At 38.8% G+C, this 24,678-nt stretch overlaps 1 protein-coding gene across 1 annotated transcript in view; it reads left to right on the top strand.

Annotated features, from left to right (window-relative positions):
* Positions 1-1,498: 1,498 nt before the first annotated feature.
* The window catches only part of trpc5 (transient receptor potential cation channel, subfamily C, member 5), a 112,381-nt gene continuing 89,201 nt past the window's right edge, over positions 1,499-24,678 (top strand). The window contains exon 1 of the mRNA XM_018096991.2: positions 1,499-1,986. The gene's annotated coding sequence lies outside the window, so the exon portion shown is untranslated. The remainder of the gene's footprint in view (positions 1,987-24,678) is intronic.

Here is a 24,678-nt window from a genome sequence, read left to right as displayed (position 1 = left end):
ATGACAAGTGGCCAAAGCATATTATAAATGACCATCAGGGGACACTGGTCTAGTATAGGCTATGGAAGAAGTTGACGGGGAACCAGGCAGGGCATGATTGGGAGAGGCAGGGTTAACAGACAGGTTACCAGGCTTAGTGGCCAAGGACAAGCCAAGGATTCAGCGCAACACAATGTCCAGAGTCCAGGAAAAAGTCGCCCGAGACAAGGGAGATTTATTCGCGCGGCAACTAATCTCCCCGTGTGTCCCAGCCCTAAAACATTAAAATGGAATATCAACCCAATAGGACTGTTTTGCCACCAATATGGATTCATGCAACTTAGTTGCCATCAAGTACAAAGTCCTGTTTTATTATTACAGAGACAAAGGAAATTTAAAAATATTGTTTGGTTAAATAGGTAGGAAAAGGGTATTCCTGTATTTCAGACTTTTCTAAATAATGGGAGTCCAGACAATAGATCTCCTATCTGTACTGCTATTTGCTGTCTTATCTTAATGTTCCTGCAAGCCTGTACTTGTGGTAAATGGCAAGAGCAAAGCAATCATTTATAGAAAATGCAGATATGCAGATATAATATATATATATATATATATATAAGGACAGAGAGCCGCACACACAAGGACTTGGCAAATAGTGAAAACATTTATTATAGAAAATCCAACGTTTCGAGTACTAACTGTACTCGAAACGTTGGATTTTCTATAATACATTTTTTCACTATTTGCCAAGTCCTTGTGTGTGCGGCTCTCTGTCCTTATATTACTTATTTTTTGCCAGCACCCAGGGCATTTGAACCCTTATAGGGTGTGTTCCACTCTTTCTTGTATATATATATAAATATATTTCTCTGAACTTTATGCCTAAGTTACATTTTGAAAGTTTGCACAGACATTCCAGAAATATGGTTACCAGGCCCTCTTTAAATATATCACCTGTTTCCATCGCCATAGTAACTGGTGGTCTCCCAGCTCCCTGTTTTATTATTTAAACTTTGCAATTTTAGTACAAGTGTCCTTAAACCCTTTCAGTGGGACGTGTTTAAAGGACAGCACAATACTGCTGACGGAATTGCTGTATCCTTAGTTACATCCTAGGCATGGTGAGATGAGCGAGAAGCTAGATGCTATCAACAGATGACAGGCAGCAGGTTACAGATCTCTTGCATATTGCACTGCTCATCCAAAAAAGGAATGCATATGGGTTTATTGGGAATTACATGTAACATTCTCTCTATGCTGGAAAATAAATATAGATATAAGGGTGACAGATGAGAACAGCAAGAGAGAGGCTTTGTGTAATGTGCAACATGCAAGCTTAAGGCAGACAATGTTGGCACAATATTCCCTGTGTGTGTGTCTGTGTTTAGTGCATGTGTATGTGTGCAAGGTGTAAGGCTGAGAGCAAGAGAGATAGGGAGGGGGAGAGGGAAGAGGGAGGTGCATGGATTTCACTGACTGCTGCTTCTGCTCCCTGAAACACACACACAAGCATCATACAGCAGCATCCACAGCCTTCATCTGCCTCTATCCAAAGGTAACTCTTCACTGGAAGCAGCTTCTGTCTCATTCTTTCATTGTGGAAGAGAAAAAGTCTTGGGCGCTCTTAATGGCACTGGCAAGCCATGCAGTGGGATATAGTTGGGCTCTGATAACCTGCACCCATTGGGTTTAGGGACAAGATGCCATTATCTCCAGAGGGTTGCTGAAGCAAAGAAAGCATGATGTTACTGCTCTACATTTTCTCCAAATGGAGAAGGGGTTATTGGTTCCTCGGATTGGCTTAGGGGAGGTGTAAGGGAAAGGTGGAATTCCCTCTAATTACAGTTTTTTGGTCAACATGGAGAAGTTTTGGAGCCATTAAAAAAAATGTGGGACTTACCGGACTTTTTGGGCTGTTTCTCAGGTTGCTGAGAGGATTTACAAATGAAGTGGCTGCTGTATATGGCAGAGGACCTCTGATCATGTAGCCCACAAGTGTCAGCCTAGGTAAGTGTCATGCCGTTCAAGTCTATTGTTCTAAATCTGAATCCTCTTTGCTGCAGAGGGCCTGCAACACATGGCCAAAAAGTACTCATCCTTCCCTAAGCTAATGTAATAGTGCCGTCATTATTCACAGTAGCACCGTACAAATATAGGGATGTTTGGGGGGAGGTTCCCAGGATACAGCTTTACTAAAGGAGACAGGGGTAAGGGTAATAATGGAACATTGTCTGTTTGTACTATGATTAACTCTAAGGAGGTTTAAAGAACTGGGAGAAACCTCAAATACTAATTTGTTTTTTTTGTGTGTCTCTGTACCAATCAACAGAAAGATTTAACAATCAAGATTATTGCCCCAATATGATCCATGTCTGATTCTTCCCAGTATATTTTACAAGTGGAAGAATCACAAAGATTATATATATGGACCCCTGGCAATGCAGAAACACTAGGACCCCCATGTAAGGGTGCAAACATATATAAATCAGGCATTTCCAGCCTGCAGCCGTTGTTGAACTGCAACTCCCAGAAACCAATGTTATACAATATAATATGTCCTTTGCATGTTTAGCTACACCCCCTCCAGGCACCGATGTAAAGCTTGTGCCCCAGGTAAAATGACCTCTCTGCCCCAATCTAAAACCAACCCTGAATTTTAGCTGCCCACTGGTGTGCACCAATAGAAGTTGCCTGAGCTGCTCATCAATGTAAGTCATTTTTATAAATCACTTTGTGCCATATGAACTATGTTAGACTGCATTTGTTCCTGATGCCAGAGGGGCACGGAACTCATCCTGGTTATGCAATTCTAAATTTTCTCATTGACAAACAAATTGGGAAGGGGGGAATAGATAATAAGATAAGTAGACACAATGGTCACAGTCTTTTGGCTACAAAATAATTTCATCTATTTAAAAAAAATGATTGCAACCATTTCGTCTTTAATCTCATGCAACATTCCTAAACCTCATTTTATGTAGGACCTGCAGTATGAATACACCCCCCCCCCCATCCCAATTACATTGCTCCTAAAGCCTGCAGTCTCTTAGAGGATAGGCTGCAGCTCAATACTCTTTACCCAGAGTCTTCTTCAGAAGTGGCCATATTCCACTGCTTTATACTGTATGCGCATTGTAATCCTTCAGTTGGAACCTAGGACATACTTAGCTTTGTGCTGCAAAACTGCATGCTTAGCCAAGATGAATAGTTTGTATATCATTTCTTCCTTATGGGAAGCTCATAAACAAAACAAGATTTCATACTTCCTTGATAAAAAGCATATTCTTGACACATTGCATTAAGGCAACTGCACAGATGCAGTCAAAAGAACTGTTGAAGGTCACTTAAACTGCATTTAATATGGTGCTCCTTCCAAAGATGTTATCAAGAAATATGACATCTTGTGAAAACTGCGCATTCGGAGTGTTGCCTGACGCATTCCGGACCAACCTCTCAGCAGGTCAAATTGTTCACTGCTGCTGGCAGCTGAGGAGTTAACACAAAGTATTCTGGCTATTGATTCCCAGTGACAGCATCTAATTATTACCCATGATTAAGCTGTGATTTTTTTTCCTATGCCAAATATTTTAAGGTTTGGGTTTGAATTCAGACAGGAGATGTAATGTTTGTGCTGATGGTAACATTTGCTTATTGTATTTTATCCCTTGTTGTTGTTGTGTGTGGGTGTATATTTATCCTCAACAAGTTCATGGCTCTAAGACAGCTGTGTACAAAAATAAGCCTTTTGTACGCGCAAAACCTCTGGGTAGATAAAGCCAAATACATTGCAACATGTGCTGCATCCCATTAACCCTCTCTCTAGACTGTTAATCTGCTTTATGCGCTCAGTTTAGGCTGCTGCACAAAGCTGTGCATTTCTTAACAGTTTCAGTGCCAAGAGAGGCAAAACGAACGGCATAGCTTTGTGCTGCCTGCTGTTTTGGGCCTGGCACGGCTACGCTACCTATGTTTTCCATATTATTATTTCATGTGTTCTGACTACACAGAATCACCCACTCACATCCCTGTCTTCTTCCGCTTGTCTGGAAATGTATTTCCAGGTGACATTATGACTCCAACACACAACTTAGTCAATCATTCTAGTAGTTTTACTGTGATACATAAGAATATGGTGTAAATGTGGCATAAATTTGCTTGTGTTATACAAAGTGGAATTATATTCTTCTGCAATGTGTAGTGTTAAAGTAAGAAGATGGTTTGTAGAGTCTATATATCAGGTCTTAGGTGAATACAACTCTCTCTCCCATCTGATTTGTTTTCCTCCTTACAATTTTGTAATGAGCCAAATGAGCAAGATAACATATTTGCACAATCAGGCAACAAGAGAGATGGCCAATGAGTTATCTAGAACTTAGAGTATTCTGAAAATACAAAGGTCTTTAATAAACGTATTTGAAGGTCTACCCTCTATACCACGGGTACTGTTTATCTTTGGAGTAGAGAGTGAAGACAGTAGACAGATACCTTCAACTAGAGGTTAGGGGGATAGATATGGACCTTCAAGGAGATGTTATTGCCTTGCTTGGTTTTGGAGACTTAATTTGTAAAGATTGTTATCTTGATAGGAACTGGCCCCATGGCATAAGAATATAATTCACAACAACAAACAAAATATAACAATTTGGAATAGGACTGCAGCTGGCTCAGTACTAAGACATGTATACAGTACTTGCATAAATAGCTAAATGGGGAGACAACCAGATATACTGCAATATATATTTGTAATAATTGGTGGCACCGACACAAAAGCAGGATTATATTCAGGTGAAAAGGGGCCCTTAAGCAGTGATACTAAAATCATGGCCGTGGTGCCACATCTGGCCCTCATGTGCTCAGCTGTGGCCCCATGTTAGCTCCACATGTTGCATATTACGTTATCATTAACATGAAATCTACAGTAAGTTAAGGATCTTTGCAATAGTCATTGAGTCCTCTGAAATTCTGTTGACCATCACTGTTCTATAATCTGATCCAGAGGAATGCACAAAAACCCTCACAATAGCCAATTGCCTGCTTATTCTTACATGGGGAAAATAACCTCCGTTCTGTAAGACTGGCTAGAAAAGTAAATTGTTTTTAGATTTTTTTTTCCCCAAGGCTGCCTTTCAGCTTGCTGTCTCTTCCCTACTTTGAACCCAGGGTAGTTATCAGGCCAGAAATTAATGAGTTCAAGTTATTGCGAGGGCCCTAAAAACCCATATCGATTACTGTTCAACAAGGCAAACATAGTTGTATAAGTGTTACACTTATATGAGGCCCTGTGGAAATGGTAGGTTACTTACTGCAGACCTACTTGGACAGTGTTACTCCTTAGTGCCAGCTTACAGAGCACTTGCCTCCCCGGGGTTCCTGTTCTCTACATTGAGCACCAGTCAGGAGGCACAGCTCAGCCCTGTCCTTTCCACCATGCACCATGCAGTGTGCATAATGCAACAAAAATTATGTGGTGGATAGCAAATAAGGCCTTAAATCTTAAAAGTATTTGCATTTTGCTGTGTTACTGGCCCTTTAATGGTGCAGCTCTGATCACTTTCTTGCTCTCCCGCAGCCAAGTGATCGCTGTGAAGGCCAGTGCTATCTTGGATTAGTAACCATCTACTGATTTATTCTCTTTCTCCAGGGCCTAATTACAGCCAGCTCTGGAGTGTGGATCAATCTTACTCTAGAGACTCATTTATTCAAAGTATGCCAATAATTGTCGTTTTATGCATTTTGCTTTGTTCCTTTTTTCAAGTTCAGATGGTCACTTGGGGTGAACTAGAATGTATATATACATTTTTCTTTTAAAGAAGCATAAACATGAAAATATTAAAGCACTTAGAAATGGTCTGTAAATAATTTGATAAAAGGTAAAGAGCAATTGACACCATAATAAAGAAAGTGTCCTGTAGCGAATTCATAGATTGTGTACATTTAGTCTTAGTAGTGTTGTTATTGCTAGAAAGGATGCTATTTTTTAGTGAATATGTAATTTAGTTTCAGTTTGCAGGCCTTTTTGGCCCATGTTATCTTCAGTTTGGTTTAAGGCTTGGATTTATGTCACCGAAGTAGCTGGTGTTTTCCCATGGGAAAGTAATAAGATCTGTTTCTTGCCAGATACAACTAGCGGTTTGTAATTCCCCTGTGTGCTATAGGCCTAGGGCTTGCGCCTTAACAGGAGCTATGGCTGTATGTTCTTGCTGCTTCATTTTTAGGTGACAGACAGTTATTAAGGAATGGTATACGCCAGTGGCCCTGATAGGTAACAGTTCCATTTACTATTTACAGTTCCATTTGCTATTTAGTATTGCCCAGGAAGCAAGTACAAGAGCTGTAAGGGTTACAAATTTGCACCTGTTGGTGTCCACATATAGCACACTTGTCCATGGCAATACATGCATTGTGAACATTCTGTGCAAGCAGAGTGGGGTGTAAGGCTGTTCTGTACAAGCTAGGGGGCTTTCAAGGGGAACCTGCCTGCCACCAACCTCCTTTCTGAATGTGGTGCTGCCCAATGCAGGAACAAGCAAAGGGCTTTTCTTTCTTTATGCTCCATTCTAGGAGCTCAGAGAGCAGCTGTGAGGCAACACGCAAAGTGCAAAAAACAGGCTGTGCATGTTCCCCAGTACATAGTAAATGAGCCCTTATGTGGTTTGTCTCATTGATCCTAATGAGTCTTTTTTTTGACAGAACATATGAAACTAAACATTTTAATGGGGAGCAGATAAGCACATACTTTAATAAATACCACATACACAAAAAACACACATGTGCACACACATACATTTTACAGCCACTGAGGTGGTGCAGTGAAACCGATCCAGTAATTTTCCCTTCATCACTTACACACTAATGACAAAAAGACATATGTTGTTCTCTTACTATTTTTTCTGCCAGGCTAGATTTAATCTATCTCTTCTTCAGCAAGCCTATATCTATTAAAATAATTAAGCAACTGATTGACCCACTTATCTTTCTTAAGATCTGGCCTGTTGGCTCCTGGAGTACAGCAATTTGCCACCCATGTAATAGCATGCTGACCTTATAGTTGATGCTCTTGTTAAGAAGCTATGAGAACAAAATTAACCCTTATATGATTGTCAGGAGATTTTGGACTCCCAGAATGCTAACCAGCTGGAGAGACACAGATTGGCTGCTTCAGGTCTTACCAGATCCCAAACTAAATGGGCACAGTAAAATAGCTTTACAAATACCGCAATATTTTCATATAAGCTTTCAGATCAGCTTTTTGTAATTTTACTCCCGTTGACTTTAAAATACGTAACATACATAAAGGCACTAGTCCCACTTTCTGCTCTAAAGGGGGCAAATATAATTCCTGGAATTACAAATATTAAATCTCTGTGTATGGAAGGAATTTTAGATATACAGATCTGATCACAAAAACTACTGCTAAAAGCTACCCCTTTACTCCGCAGTTGCCAACCAAATGTAGGATTAGGGCCCCTTCTCTCATCAGCCTCTGTTGGTAATTATACCATAACTATAACTTCAGGGGCTTACTATATACAACCCATAGTGACAAAAGAAAAGTATGGCACCAAATCTAGGTGTGAGTATTATTTTATTCATCATATCGATATCTGGAAAAGGAATGCACCACTGACTTCTCACAGGGCAGCACATACGGTAGCAATCTGTTCCACATTTTAGGGAATGGTTTGTGGTATACTTGCCCTTGAGAAAGCTTCTCCAGGAGCACAAATCAATAAAAAATTAATTGCTTTGGATGGTTATTTCTTCTGCAGTTGATGTTAAAGAACTTAGGATTCTCTATCTATCTATCTATCTATCTATCTATCTATCTATCTATCTATCTATCTATCTATCTATCTATCTATCTATCATCTATCTATCTATCATCTATCTATCTATCTGTCTATCTATCTAGTATCTCATCTATCAATATTGATGCAATAGATCAAAGAACACAATTACCTTCTGGCAACATGAAGGACATAATATGATAATTATGTTGCAACTTCCTTGAACTCTTGGAGGCCAGAGGCAGATCAGTCAGTTGTCATGCAGTTATCAAGACAGCCATATTTTTGGACATCTGTTTCCAAATCTCTTCTGTCAGCAGCTTGGTTGACCATGTAATGTGATCAACTGGGTTGCTATGTTGGGAACCTGGAAACCATCAGAAACTGAGGGGGTAGTAGAGGTGCAAGTATCATGCAGAATTTTAGATTTCAAATGAATGTATCACCTTTTGCAATGACCCCCATTTCCAGCTCCGCAGGGGAAAAGTTGCAGGTAGCTCCATCTGCTTTGAGATCAATAAAGAAACATTGCTCAGACCCTTGGGGTCTCCAAGGTTAAATCACATTATTTTGATTACAAATGACGACAAGAAGGCCCCTGGGAACTGCTTTGTTTTGCACAGCTTTTTTCCCAGTGAGCTTATACAATTACAAATTAAATAAACACCAACCAAAGCATAGGTCCAGATCAGAGCACTATATACTTATTGTGCATACATATATCTAAACAAATGTACATTGTAAACAGAAATAGCAAATGTAAAGGAGAGAAAAAGGGTATTTTGTATGGGACTTGTATGGATAAAACTATATATAGTATTTAAACCTTTACAGAGAACAATTTAGTGATTTCACAATTATGATCTATTTTCTATCTGTATCAGGGGCACTTTTATCTGCTTTGAAAAGTATCTGTCAGCTTTATAACTGATATTTTCATCTTGCTAGAGTTTCCAACCCAAAGCACTTTGGGATTAAAAAAAATTGAGATTTTACCGGCATCTATCCAACCAGACGATTTATGTGGGAAGAACATATTCTGTATTCCAAAGCCTCATGGGTAGAGTAGCGAAGTGACTGATTAGCTAGAAACGTAGGGACAATAGATTTCTTTTGCAGCATGGGGAATAAAGCAGTTCAGCTAGAAAGGATAAATAGAGTCATCTGTTGTGTAATCTTAAGGAAAGAACTGATATTAATAGTGATCTCTTGGCCCCTTGCTTCAAACCAGTATTCCAATCAAAATATACTTATAAAAGCTGTACAATACATACATTCACTGAAGGGTTAAATAGTGCATCAGGTCTCTGGTAAGTATTACACAGTACTCCTAAAGTGTCCAAAGAAATCAGTTATTTACTTTTATAAAAAGAGTAGGAACTATGCCAATACAGGTATGGGATCTGTTATCTAGAATGCTTGGGACCTGGGATTTTCTGGAAAAGGAACATTCCATTATGTATAACACAATTCCTTAAGGCTACTAAAAGCCTCTCAAAATAAAAAGAAACCAAGAGCATTGTTTTGCCTTCAGCATGTATTTATACTAGCTTCCTTCCCATTTAGATAAGATACTTGGGGTCATTCGCAAAAAACAGGGCCAAAAAAGGGGGCCACTTGTGCTCATTCAGGCAGTACTTCTTCCCCAAGTCTGGCTGTGCTTTGTATCTTGCATCAGGTATGAAATCTGGCATGAGGCGCTGATGCTGAATCTGGAGAATCTGAAGCAAGTGGAGAGTGCAGCCATGATGACAGAGGAAGTACTGCCTGAATAAGCACTAAGCAGTGCAGTAAAAATGGCAGAAAGATCCAGTGCTCTGCATTTTGTGTTTGATTAAAGGGGAAGCTCACCTTCGGACAGTAGTCTAAATTTCCTGTTTGGGCAGAATGCAAGTTTGTGTCAGCAATCCCTTCCAAAGAGAGAGCAGAGCGCAGAGGAGAGACAGAGTTTTAGCAGCTGACTTGGGTGTGTAGCTTCAAAACCAAATATTTTATATAATAAAGATGAATTACAAAAATGTGTTTTCTCACAGGAGCTTTTCAAATTCATTGCTAATATAGGATTTCTTTGTGCCTGGCATCCTGTGGCACTACTGCCTTATCTGTTGTGAATGGCCTTCAAGGTAGGTGCATGCCAGGGGGTTCCAACATCTCACCCACTACCCTCTTATACATGAGCAACTGTGCATGAGTGCATTCTATAAACAACAACAAGGGCTAGCATGCCACTCCTGAACGTAGGTGAAATAGCTTCCATCTTAAGAGGAGCTTTGTTCTTTTGCTCACATACACAATGCTTATTGTGTGTTCATTGATCTGTCAGCATATTGGGACTGTCAGGTCATTGCATTCTTGATTTACTTTGGTTATTATTTTTTTATCAAAAGAGGATTTTTTTAAGTGTGGTAAAAACCTCACAAAAATATTCAGTGAAACATATAGGTCTAGGTTATTTTGTCCCACTGTAGAAGAATAGTGACGTGTGTCAATTAAGGGAAAACTGAAGATGAATTGGGAAGCAAATTCTAGAATTCCTACTTACATTTTACCAAGCAAGAATCCTTATTCTGCTCAGCACAAAATGTAACATGGATTTAACCAGCCCCTGGATATAATGGAACTAGGGCAGATACATTTTTAAACAAGCAAATAGGTAGGGATAGTGGGATTTCCTATACATTAAGCAGTGAGTGATGCTTGCGGGAAATTTGAAATATCAGTGTGAGTTCTGCTAAGATGATAGCACTTTCTCCTACCAAATAACATTTGAATTTGTAGAAACTACAGATGCAGACATCTTCATTATTTCTGTTCCTGACTTCACATGCCGTACACCAGGGATCCCCAACCTTTTATACCCGCGAGCCACATTTAAATGGAAAAAGAGTTGGGGAGCAACACAAGCATGGAAAGGGTTCCTGGGGGTGCAAATAAGAGCTATAATTGGCTACATGGACCCTACATGGACTGGCAGCCTACAGAAGGCTTTGTTTGGCATTATCCTTGGTTTTTATGCAACCAAAACTTGCCTCCAAGCTAGAAATTAAAAAATGAGCACCTGCTTTGAGGCCCCTGGGAGCAACATCCAATGTGTTGGTAAGCAACATGTTGCTCACGAGCCACTGGTTGGGGATCACTGCCGTACACTATCCCTACTTACTGCCAGGTGAATTTAAATGAGTTAAACTATATTCATTGTCTGTTTAATGATGCCTGCTCTTAAACTCACACTTGGCTAATATACATTATTAAAAGCTGACTCGGAGATGAAATTCTCCAAAACAGATCCAGAGCAATACGTTTACCTTTGTCTCTGGGTTTAGCCAAGGTATAACATAGAACTGGAGTCATTTTGCACAAACCTCTGCTACTGGGTCATTAGTTTGTAAATGCACTGAGATTTAATTTTCCATCAGAACTACAGCTATTTAATAAATTGCGGCACTAAAATGAAGGGCAGAAAAATTTAATCTGGCGTCAAAATTACATCACATTTACAAGGACACCTAATGGCCATTTTGCCTAATGTTCACGAGGTTCAACAAGCTTCATCAGTTTTCAGTTAGAAGCAAAAGTAATGGAGAATATTTTTTTTCAGTTTTTCAGTGCAGTCTCAAGAATATCACATACAATAAACCTGTTTTTTTTTGTTATCCTTTATTAACTGGCACAATATTGATCACTGCTTTGAAACTATATGGCCGAGAAAGTACGAATAACGATTAGTGATGGACGAAATGTTTTCGCCAGCCATGGATTCGCGGCGAATTTCCGCGTTTCGCCATTGGCAGATTGTTTCGCGAAACGGATGAAAAAATTTGCAGCGGAAAAATTTGCTGCACGTCCAAAAATTGTCGCCAGCGTCAAAAAAGAATAGCCACGGGCGACAAAAGAATAGCCGTGCGACAAAAGAATAGCCACAGGTGACAAAAGAATAGTCGCGGGCGACAATTTTTTTTGGCGCACAACATTTTCACCGTTTCGCGAATTTTTCGCCGTTTCGCGGATATTTTGAAAGATTCGCGAACACATGGGGGGGGGGGACAATCACTGGGGAGTGCCTTGTTGATCCCAGGCTCGCTGAAACACATCCAGCTGGGTCAGCAACTTAAGGCCAAAAATGAAGTGCCACCCCTAAGTGGTCATAAGCCTAACAGCAATAATAGAGATATGGTAATAAGCAAAGCTAGGTACGTGGGCATCTGCCCAGCAACTAGGGAATAATGATATGTAGAACAATTACCCTGTGGGTCCCTACACATACACAGACAGCTAAGATTTGTATGCAGAAGGAAGCAAAGGAAATACAATATGCCCATGACCTTATTCCTTTAGTCAGAGCTAAGTGTGCTACCCAGTATAGAGGAATACGGCATTTCCCAGGGAGGGTTGAAAGCTAATTATCAGTTTGCAGTTCAATTAGTTAAACTGCTAGAAATAATTAGAACTGTTAAGAAGATGTTTTGAATGTGTTTCAACACAATGTCACCTTTTTTACTGCCTGATAGTTTTATTTTACTGTATTAGCTGGATTTGCAGAAGTAATCGTGCACAGACAACCCCAAAACCAGATACTCACATACAGGAAAGTAAGAGACATGATGCAGAGCAAGCCTTAAGGATTCATTTCTTTTTATTACATATCATGTTATTATCATTTGGCATGCAGTGCAAGGGGATGACATAATAAAGTGCTTGAAAGGAATCCATAGCCAAAATGTGTGAAGGTGCTACTTAACAAATGAAAGTTTAGTAACGCTTAGGAAAAGTTCTCATTTTGCGAAAGGGCTAAGGCAAGGATATGCAACTTTTTGCTTATTTTATTGTCTATACCTTTTCTGCAAGATAATGCAGGTAGTCTTAATAACCAGCAAATATCATGTTATCTGTAGGTACAGTATATATAGCAAAAGAAAAGATGCATAACACTTCAGCTCACTTTCTGGCAACTTCCAGCTTCATCACCCATAGTACTATTATATACTAATACATACTATACAATATACTGCACGTCTGAGGGGCTGTATTAAGACATTATAGAGTATGTATGGGGGTATGCATATTGTATGCCATAACCAGTGCTGGGACCAAATGGTACTTGAACTCGCCCCCTAATGCCATCCAATGTGGCAACCTTCCACCTCCTTTCAGCAGCCTCAAGCGCCATCCCACCGCTGCCTCGGACCACTTTTAGACGATTCACAGAACTTAAAGCAAGAGTGGGCTGTATAGTAATTTTGCTTCTAACTGCATCCCTATTTGCAGCACCCTAGGCAGCTGCCTTCTTCTAAGTTCCGGCCCTGGCTTTAACAGATGCATTGTCCATACATTAGCTAGACTGTATGCATTCTGTCGAGTTTCTGAGACTGTTGTAGCACAGATAGCTATAAAATGAAACAAAATTGTATATTGGTATAACATCATACTTCTTACTATAATATCAAAGGGGTAGCACCAAATCCATGCACTTTCATTTAAGAGGTATATGCAGCACTGACTGAAATATAATGTTACATTTTAAGTGGAATATTATTTGTGTAGCCCTCTACCCTTAGGTGTAGTAGCATTTCAGCCATCTAAAGTAGGCGTCCGACTCTTAATTACAGATGCTAAAGAATTTTCCAAAAACAATCATCCTTACCAGTGATACATCAGTCACCTTGTTATTATCTAACACAGCGGTTCTCAACCTGTGGGTCAGGACCCCTTTGGGGGTCGAACGACATTCTCACAGGGGTCGCCTAACACCATCGGAAAACACATATTTCCGATGGTCTTAGGAATAATTTTATGGTTGGGGGTCACCACAATATGAGGAACTGTATTAAAGGATTGCAGCATTAGGAAGGTTGAGAACCACTGATCTAACATATTACTTTACTATTTTGCTTGCCCATGTTCTAGATTTATCAGTCTTCACAAAGGCAGACCTAGAAAAATGTGTTCAACGTCTTCTGTAACACTGGTATGAAGCCAAAATCAGAAAGCTAAGCGTAAATAAGTGATCAGGATTACTTGGCTGTATCAAGGATTTGGGGAAATAAAAGCTTTTATTGCGCAGCCTGATTTGTTTATTCATTGGTTTACTCAAAGTGGTCGACTGTCCTCAGCCTGTCTTTAGCCTGCATCCAAATTTCACAATTCCCTGCACATGTTTAAGTCAACAAGAAAAGGAACATCACATGCTCTCTGTAAGCCATGGAATTGTTACAATTTGTAACATAAATATTTTAGTCCCTCCTCCCCTGCCAGAATTTCAAATGATGCAGAAAGAGAACTGTTTTGCAGTTGGATTTCAGCATACAAAAATGGTATTTATTTATATTTTTTGAAGGAACAGATTACAGTGATACGTATAGTAGGGCTTTCTGTGTTATGTGGGGCTCTTTTGCAAATTTTCATTCGGAAGCCAGAGTAACCCTTTAATAGAGAACAGGCAATAGCTAGTGCAGACAGATGTATAAGGAACTTTGAATCTTCGTAGCACAAATATTAAATACTGTTGACACATTAACAAAATATTGTATTTTGTCTAAAATAATATAGGTAAAATATGTTTGCTTTTAGTGCCAGCTAAAACTGAATGGGGATGAATAGATTATATATTCCCACATTTAATATTATTCTGATATTATATTTTCTGCTATTACAGCTGCCATGACATTTTATAAAAGAAAACATACTTGACAAAGTGTTTTTCTGCATGAAGATGCAAACTACACATTCCAATATGAAAAAAATACTATAGAAACAAAAAGGTTTAATGGCAGGACTTCATTCCTTGCAAATGTGAATTTATTGTACCAATCAACACAACATGTTTTTCGGGGAGAAGGCGTCTATCAGGTGTGCCCTATATTCCAGTAGACTGTTGAGTTGAATTGTTGCCTATAAAGACCATTACCATGAAAGCACATTTGCAGAAGGCAGACAGTCAGCAAGTCAGTGGTTTTCTTGGCTGAGAGATACCCTCTCATTGAGACAAATAACAAAGGTCGGAAGTTCTCTTTAATATTAAGCAATGTTATCAGTACCAAAAGGGACAATAAAAACTGGTCTTGGTATTGGTTTTATGCATATCATATCTATAGAGCACAAGCTGTTTTAAGCTGTACATGTTGGCAACCAGATTTTGGATTTCATATTTATATTAGCCACAGAGATGATTTTTGTACACAAAACAAAAATCTATGTCTTTAGTTGGCACCAGTATAGGATTTATGGTTTTAATCCCATATTTTTATGGCTGCACAAATGACTCTGTTTCAGCCCTTGATATCTGCGGGAAAGAGCTTTCTTTATCAGCACAGTGGTGTTGGCAGTTGAGATAAGAGAAACTGTTTTATCCTTTCTGAATCACAGTGTTTCACGACCATTGAAGGAGTCAATTTTTCATTCTATAAGGCAATTCGCACCCACATGGCACTGATTTACACCTAGATTGGAGCACAATGGTTATAAACTGCCCATTTCTAACTGAATAGCAAAGTATGTCACAGCCAATTTACACATCTCTGTTTTGCAGATACTTTAGATATTACCAAGAAACTTCCTTAAATGTTTCTCTTATGAAAACAAAGTCCGCTTTTGCAATACAAACATTAATATAGTCGACACGGGGAAAACAAACAGCGATTCTTGGAATCAAGACGGATTCTTTATCTCTGAGAGCCAGAATTAGCAATGCAAATAGATGTGAAAGCAGCATAAACAAGGTTATTGTAATGAAGGATGAAAAGACAAGGGACAATATTGAGGGACTGTTTTCCAATATATCCATATAGTGTATGATGTATGCTTTTATTGACTGTGTTATCATCAGCAGATGTTTTTTAAAATTGTTTCACGTTTGCTTGCAGCCCTTAAAATGCTAATAAAGGGACCAGAGGACACATTTTTACCTCCTAAGTGCAGGGACTTGGTGTTAGAGTATGGTATCCTTTATTAAATTAGTTAACTTCATTTAGGCGCAGGCAAACACCCACTATCACATAAACCCTCCATAAAACTATTACCCTGTGCCCTCTGGATCTTTAATGTAGGTGACAAAAAGAAATGAATGAATAACTTGTAAATTGTATCCTTAGTGATGCTGTCAGTTATAATCAGTATTTAATGATGTCATTTGTCACATGACAAACATTTATTATTATAGAAAATACTGCATACAATACATATTGTGTAATAGAAGTCCCATGACCTGTATAAAAGCATAAAAGCACTTGTGGGCCATGTGCCATTATATGGTCAGCTGTACATAACTTGTTTGATGTAAAGATCTGTAAATGCTTTGCTTTTGCCTGGATATATATATATATATATATATATATATACAAAAGTGTCAGCACTCTCAGGGTTTACGCAACAGAAGCAAAGAAAATAGAAGTATTTTTAAATGCAGGTGATCGAGTTTATTTATCCGACGTTTCAGTCCTTTACTAGGACTTTCATCACCCTCCCTGATGAAAGTCCTAGTAAAGGACTGAAACGTCGGATAAATAAACTCGATCACCTGCATTTAAAAATACTTCTATTTTCTTTGCTTCTGTTGCGTAAACCCTGAGAGTGCTGACACTTTTGTATCCATTTAAGAAATTTTTTCAGCTCTGGCACCTAGGTTTTGTCTGATCATTTGGTGTGCTCCCACTCTGGACTCTATATATATATATATATATATAAAACTAGGCAAAAGCAAAGCATTTACAGATCTTTACATCATTTACTTTATGGTCTCAAGGACAGAATTGTTTTTGTATTATTTAAATTCTTTTCTTTCACAGGGCAATGTAAATATTACCCTGTGGCTCTTTCCTGCTATGATCAACGCTTAACAAGTCTGTAAATTGTACTTTCAAGTTGATTACAGGGCAAGGTATGGTCCTGAGTTATTATCTCACTGCAGATACACTTATTACATTCTGTGTGTATGAAACTATTACAGCAGTTCATATCATAAAGCAATAAACAGTAATAATGAATCTTTTATTCATATACAGAATTCATGGTTAATATGCTAAATATAATATTTCTTATAACCATCTGTTTTAACATAGGGCTCATTAACACTTTCCAGCAGTATGACATAAAGATAATATGTAGCAGAGTAATTACTTTGAGAAGCCAAATTTAACATCTCTCTGCAAATGATAAAGGGTCCTAAAATACAGTATATACAAGTGGCACAAAATACAGTATATACAAGTGGCACAAAATACAGTATATACAAGTGGCACACGGTCCAGCAGTCATATGACTTGATCATAAAGGATTTTCACAGACATTGTAACTGTCTTTGAAATTATATATATATATATACATATATAAATTGCTGCCCAGCCGAGTCTTAATCTCAGAGAATGAAATCTGAAGATTCCTTGACAAGAGAGAACATAATGATCTGTATTGTGCAAGGAGTGGAGATCTGCATTATTGCAGCAGATAAATCACAGACGTACATTACACAGTTCCTTTCGGCACTGATGCTTCCCTCCCAGTGAAATGTTCTTTCTCTAAACAAAATGAACAGTTGCTGTTGTAGGCAAGGGCATTTACTGAATATTGAAGTAAGATATAAAAAAAATGTTCCATATATGGTTTTAGCAGTAATAATGAAAATGTTGATCTTTAAATGCCTTGCATATTCCCCTGGGACTATTGGTACTATTTAAAATCTGTCTTATAAACAACATGACCACTCAGATGTTTTTTCTCTTCCATAACCAAGGAACCTCAGGATGCGTACCACCAGCCTCCCCTTGGATGTGCCTGACATATTAACTAGCAAAAAGTGATGTCTGAAAATACAATGGATTATTAATAGATGTCCTTTGATTCTTTTATGTTGCAAGGGTTCAGACTTTTTGTTTTTTTTCAGGCTATTTCCTTAAGTCAGTAACTAGCACATAGTTAAATCAGCTGGCAACATCTATGGCTGTTTAACAATCATAATACTTTATGCTTTTTCTTGCACTATATGCCTTCCATAGCATTAGGCTGCCTTTTATTATAAAATGCATACTACAGATCCAGACTAGAAGAAAAATGTAAATGACTTCTTAAATGGGCACCTAGATCCCTGGCTACATCCTCACCCGTACCTGTTTTGTCCTTTGCCACAATGTTCTGCTGTGTTCTCCGATACGATGCAGTGGCACAATCTCATTGTTCAAATTGAAAGGTCTGTAATATCAGTGTAAATGAATGGCAGTTTGAAGCTATAATCCTTAGGTAACTGTTTTGTTGCACTGGGTCAAACTCTGAGGAATATTAAACCAGATTGGTCGCATAGAATGGCAGGCTGTTGTTGGTGGCCAGCAAAGGATCATGAATAGAATTCTTGGTTTTGCTTTGTCTGAGCTCATAATTAACAAATGAACAAAGCATAAACAAAGCATAAACAGACAAATGTTCAAGCTATTGTCAGATAAATTGGCTGCAGAGTGACCGATTTCACATTGGACACGAAACTAAGGAGACTGATCTAGCGGGGTAAAGGTGTTTGGAGATGGGTAGCAAAGGATCAGATGTGTTGGGATCCAGAAAATTCCTTTTGTGCATGAAATTAGGGGTCACAATACACACATCTAGATCATTTGACGTAATGTAGAATATTAACGGAACTGGAACTCTGTCCACCAATAACAAAAAATGGGTGAGCCCATTGAGACTATGACTTAGCTCAATAGATAGACTATGGCTTGGGAGACTGTAAGAAATCTGTATGATTTGTGAAATATATCCTTACAAAACACAATTGCCAGGAATATACTGTAAATTATAACATTATAAACAGGGCTTAGTGATGTCATCAGTTATCCTAAAGTCATTTCAGTCACATAACGCATAACACTTTGTATTATATGAAATCATGTACCCCCTGTTGTAAAATATATGGGTATTATAAATCACCTTGGCATTCCATGACCTGTGTAAAAGCACACAGCCCTCTGAACACCCAAAGAGCGATATATCTGCCCTTCTGAATTTGACTGCAGTGTAATTCTGGCAAGCTAAAATTGCATGGCAATCCCAGTATGTTAGAGAATAATAACACAGCTGATGTAGCACTTCACTTCTTACTGGAGCATTCTCTTGCTTCTCTAAGTCATCTTGGGAATAGTGCAAAAGAGGGTTTACATCCCCTTTAAACACACAAATACCCTGCCCAAACTAAACTGTATTACATATCCCCTCTACAAAAAAGAACGAGTTTAAAATTGCCACTTGTCTTACTTGTTTAGAATAGGTTAAGCAAATAGCAAAACATTGTATGAAAAGGAACCTTGATCTCTAAAAGCTTCCACTTAGCAATATCTAGAAGAAATGCCATTACACCGATAAATGATCACAAGTCAGCTACATATTCCCTTCGTCACCAACACACCCACATGGCTCTGTTGGGAATGATGGCTTGAGGGCCGGAATTATGATCATAGTCCCTGTTCAATCTGTGCAATACATCCAATCCATGTCTACGTGTTAGAGGGAGCGGAAAAATCAGGCTGTGTAATTTGGTGCATTCAGTCTTGTGCCTGTAACAAAGGGAAAGCGGAGAGCGGATTTTGTGGCACTGCAGAGCTCCCTGCAGCTCAAAATGAACATGTGTATAGAAAAAAATGGCTTCACCTTCAGTCTTTCACCGCTCAGTGCTTTGTGTCATTATAATGTTAATGCTCAACCGCTTTGCTCCAACTCTACATGAAAAGCAAGTTGAGCATTCTCATGTTTGGAATCAGAGTTATAGCTCACTGTTAGCCAGAGAGCCACAGGTTGCATGTTCCTATGGAATAGCAGAAGATTATCTTTATTTTCTCTTGGAGAGGTTATTTATGAACACAGAAACACAGGCAGTCTTTATTTCAGCTGTTCTTTCTGCCTTGCTGATGTTACCCAAGCCCATAAATTCACCCGCAGGGTTTGCAGGTGTTCCATATGTTCCTGCACTGCATGAGATAAACTTACGCTGACTGCACATTATACCATTTTCTGCCATTTAACTCATCTATTTTTATTGCTGCAAAGATGTCTGTCACTCTAGCAGTTTAAAAAAAAAATTCTCTTAGTGGGGATTTCATATGAAATTTGTATAGTTCTATTTTCTCAGGGACATCATGGACCCTCCCAGTGCTACAGGAAACATGTTCAGATTGTAAGCTCAGCAGCCCAATATGTCTGATAAGCATGTTCAAATGGTCTGCTGGACAGAGCCTAAATATATATCAGAACTGATTCATCAAAGATATTAGTTTTACACTGCTGATATATGGAAAATTGAAACAACAGCATCATTGTCTAATCAGTTCTTCCAGCCTGCCTAAGGAGTCAGGAGAAAATTTCCCAAAGATGGAAGTCTTAGGGGCAGATTTATTAAAGTACAATTGCTCCGAATCTGACTTTTTCATACTGAGCGTATCTTCTGTGACTTTTTCATACCTTTGCGCGACTTTTTCATACCTTTGTGCGACTTTTTCATACCTTTGTGCGACTTTTTCATACCTTTGCGCGACTTTTTCATACCTTTGTGTGACTTTTTCGTACAAAATTTGCGCGACAAAATTGTCGCGCCGAGTAGGAAAGTTTCGGATTCATTCAAGCTTCAGTATCGTGACTTTCCTTGGGCCAGGTTGGAGCTGCAGAGTGCCATTGAGTCCTATGGGAGACTTTCCTTGGGCCAGGTTGGAGCTGCAGAGTGCCATTGAGTCCTATGGGAGGCTTCCAAAATCATGCACAGAAGGATCAAAGTCAGAAAGGTTTTCCCGCCGTTTACGATCGTTCGGATACGAAAATTTTGTGACTTTTGGATCGGCAATACAATATTATCGTGACTAATATGATTTTTTCGCAAGCATTTTTGTGATATTTGCGATCATCAGAAATTATCGTATCCAATCCAAATTTTACCCATTTCGGGATTCAAACTCGTACTGTGATGAATCAGCCCCTTAATGTTGAGGAGAGTTCGACTGTTGTTTTAAATTCATTATATTAGCAGTGTAAAAGTGGTGAATATCTTAAAAATTAGAAAAAAAACTCATAATAAATGTAAATGGCAAATGCGCTCATAACGCTGAACAATATTACGCTCAAGGTGTGGGGGAGCATTTGTAAGGGGTATTTGTTCTTTTTTACAATATTCAGGTGTTATGTGTCTTTTAAATTGTTTTTAAGGGCTTACATTTTTAATGGATTCATCAAAACTTTCCTGGCAGCCAGGAAAGTTTTAGTGAATTGACATATTTTTAATTAATATAAAAACAAGAGCAATAAAATATTTAATTTGAACAAAACCAATAACTGGTTAAATTTAAAGTAAGACTCTTCTCACTGTTAACTGGGAAAGGTTTAAACTTAATGTATTAAGTACAAAAGCCTGAGTTTAGTGTTTGGTAATGGACATAACCATGCAACTGTTTCATAGCCTTCTTTGAATATAAGCTTCCCTGAGCTTTGTAAGGATGATCAGTAACTATTAAGCACTGGGGAATATTCATCCTTGGTTCGCTTTCTCTCTTATAACTTCTCAATGGTCAACTGATAAGTTCACATCATAAAAAAGAGAAAATTCTGGTAAATACAATGAAAATGAAATGTAGGCAAGTGTTTTTCAGGCTGATGTCATTCATTGCTTCACTTTTACACGTTTACATTTTTACACTGATGTTTTCCAGTTATAGCATCAATCCCACTAACACTCTCCACAGTCATTTTTACTCTGTTGTCTTCAGTGGTGTTCCAAGCAAGGTATACAAGCCCACCGTGTGGTACCGAGAGACTGATGTGGCTTCAGAATGTTCCTCCTTTATCAGAGCCATCCTCCAATAAAGGCTAGTGTCAAAAAAAGTGTTAAAACTGTATCAGGCTCATAGGCAGACTATAACTAAAGGCCCAGGTGCATAAAACAGCTCAAAGATGCCTAAGAAAACATGTTTTAGGGATAAGGGACTTTATAACAGCTCTTCCTAGCTCATTCCCATAAAACTTTGCCTTTTAAAGCTGGCCATACATTGAAAGATCCGCCTGTTTTGGCAAGGTCGCTAAAATGAAAGGAACTTTCCCTGATCCCTGATGAGGTGGGCAATATCGGACTAATAGGCCCTAGGGCCTAATGTCTGAAACACAATGACATGGACAACTTTAACCACCCGAAGCAGTCATTGTTTCAACAAGATTTTTAAACCTGTCCGATTGGTATCTGCCCAATTTTCACAGATTACGGTTAGGTAGGCCCATCAGAGTGCCCCATACATGGGCAGATAAGCTTTCAACTCAGACTGAAGGAGCTGAATTGGCAGCTAATGCCTACCCATGTATGGCCACCATAAGATAGATGGTTGAAGTAGAAGATTCCAGATATTCCTGGTCTAGAAGATTTCTCTGCAAGTTTTATTTAATGCAGAGACATTATAGCTTAGGAATCTGCTAGTAGAAGAATGAATTGAAAGGTATCTGTATAAATGATAGGTGTCATTGTGAGCAGTTTAACAGAACAGCAAATTACCTTTAACTGTCTCCCTCGCACGCACATTGTAGAGAAGATCATGGCTACAACGCAGTATCCATTCTCCCCTCATTTATCCCTGGCGTTTGCTGAAATGACCATGAGTCACTTTTGAAATATCGTGCTCTCTAACCCCAAATAATATATCTAAGGCTACAGATTCATACTGTGCTTCACATGTGCAGTAATAAGTATGCCAAATCCTGTAGGAAATAGATCTGTAAAAATACCATATGTCCTACTTTTACATAATTGGATTTTTTTTAGAAATAGCTTTGTAAAATTTCTTACAAGGCTAAAAATCCTAAATTAACTGACATTAAACTAGATTATAATGAGTAAAAATAAATCTTGAACAACCAAAGCTCTATAATACTTTTGTAATAACCCCCTACTAATGGTATTAGACAATCTTGTGAAAGTTTTGTACATTTGGAGGGTGCTCCAAATTCCTTGTTTTAGCCAGATATTGATCCACACCAAATGTTCATTTGCATTTACACTTTTTATGCGATTTTGGGCATGCAAAGGGAGATATCTGTATGGTTTATATTATGTACCTTTCATAGGGTGGTTGGTGTCTGAAGGACATGACTAGCAAATAGTTTTTTATGAAATAGTCAGTGCTTATCGCAAGCAGAAAACTCGTCTGTAAACATAGACAAATATCCCCCCAAATCTTGGGGGAAAACTCAGAAGTCAGAACTAGATTTAGAAATGATGGATGCATTCTGTATTTGGTACAAATGGATATAAAGTAACCCTCAGATATGCAATTGTACTATTTTATCCTAAAAAAAAATAAGGAACAGAAACGATGTTGTATATTAACCCTTGTTGAAACCTCCTTACAAATTAGCACCTGTTGAACTCTTTACTGGGGCCCCTCAATGCTCTGTGCTTGGTCCCCAACTCTTCTTTTTATACAAATCCTATGAGATATTATCAGTTCTTATCAGTACCAGCTTTACATTAGCTTCATCGAAACTAATCACAAATAGGGAAATTAAAATAAAAATAGATTAAACTACAGATGGAAATTTAAAAAATGAAGGTATAATGTCCCTTTCTTTCTTTCTTTCTTTCTTTTCACCTAAAAATAATGTTTTTACCTATAACGTAACAATCACTTCTTCTCTTCTATGGAGACAGATATCAGACAATGGACACAACCCCTCACTACTGCTCATTGGTGGGGTTATCAGTTAACTGACATGCTCCTAGCTAGAGATGTAGCGAACCTCACAAAAAAAGTCCGCAAACCCGTTCACAAACTTCCGCCAAAAAGTATGAACTTATGCGAACTTTGCGAACCCCATAGACTTCAATGAGAAGGCGAACTTTAAAACCTAGAAAAGCCATTTCTGGCCAGAAAACTGATTTTAAAGTTGTTTAAAGGGTGCCACGAACTGGACAGTGGCATGCCAGAGGGGGATCAAGGGCAAAAATTTCTCTGAAAAATACGTTGTTGACACAGCGTTGGGTTTTGTGCTGTAAAGGGCAGAAATCACACTACATTTCTAAACTTGTGTAATAAACTGCTTTAAAACGTCCGGCGTCTACATGCCTATAAAAAAAAATTATTTGAATGTGTGGTTGGTGCTGGTGCACTACTATGAGCAGCACACCTGTCTCCAACACACACAGACGGAGCTGCAGTACACAATGAAAAGAAGAGTAACAGTAATCAGAAAATAAAAGCAGTCCTTACAAGGACTATTGGGTTACAGCAGATGAGATCAGCAGGACAGATGCCCACAGAAGCTATATACAGAGCAGTAGAAAGTAGATCACTAGTCAGCAAAGCTACCTAAACCTAAACTCAAACCCCTGCACAGCTCTCTCCCTATGCTAACTCATCAAGCACACACAGACAGAATGTAAAATGGCTGCTGGGCTTCGGTTTATATATGGAAGGGAGTGGTCCGGGGGGGGTGGTCCAGGAGGCAGAGCTGCCTGATTGGCTGCCATGTATCTGCTGGCTCTGGGGTGAGAGGTCAAAATTTGGCTCCAGTTAAGGTGAACCCAAAATTGCGAACATCGCTAAAAGTTCGCGAACTTGCTAAATTGTGAACACCCGATGTTCGCGCGAATTAGTTCGCCGGCGAACAGTTCGCTACTTCTCTACTCCTAGCTAATCTTCATTGAGGACCTAACCTCATCTGGCTGATCCCTTACTTGCTTGGGACACAACCATTCCCAATAAAAACAGTGTCAGCAATTAGGCCCTGACATATAATACAGTGGCGTAACTTTAGAGGAAGCAGTCTGCTCCCGCTATATAGCAGTAAGAAATCCCCCCTTCCTAGCTGCTCTCTTACCTACCTGCCAAAATCGGCCAGGTAGCGAGGAACACGGAGGGGGGGAAGGGCGCATTGTTATTACACCACTGATCTAATATACATATTCCAGTAA

This window comes from Xenopus tropicalis, chromosome 8, assembly GCF_000004195.4.
Source record: "Xenopus tropicalis strain Nigerian chromosome 8, UCB_Xtro_10.0, whole genome shotgun sequence".
Lineage (NCBI taxonomy): Eukaryota > Metazoa > Chordata > Amphibia > Anura > Pipidae > Xenopus > Xenopus tropicalis.
The sequence above is the reverse complement of the archived record's forward strand: the minus strand, read 5'-3'. Positions and strand labels throughout refer to the sequence as shown.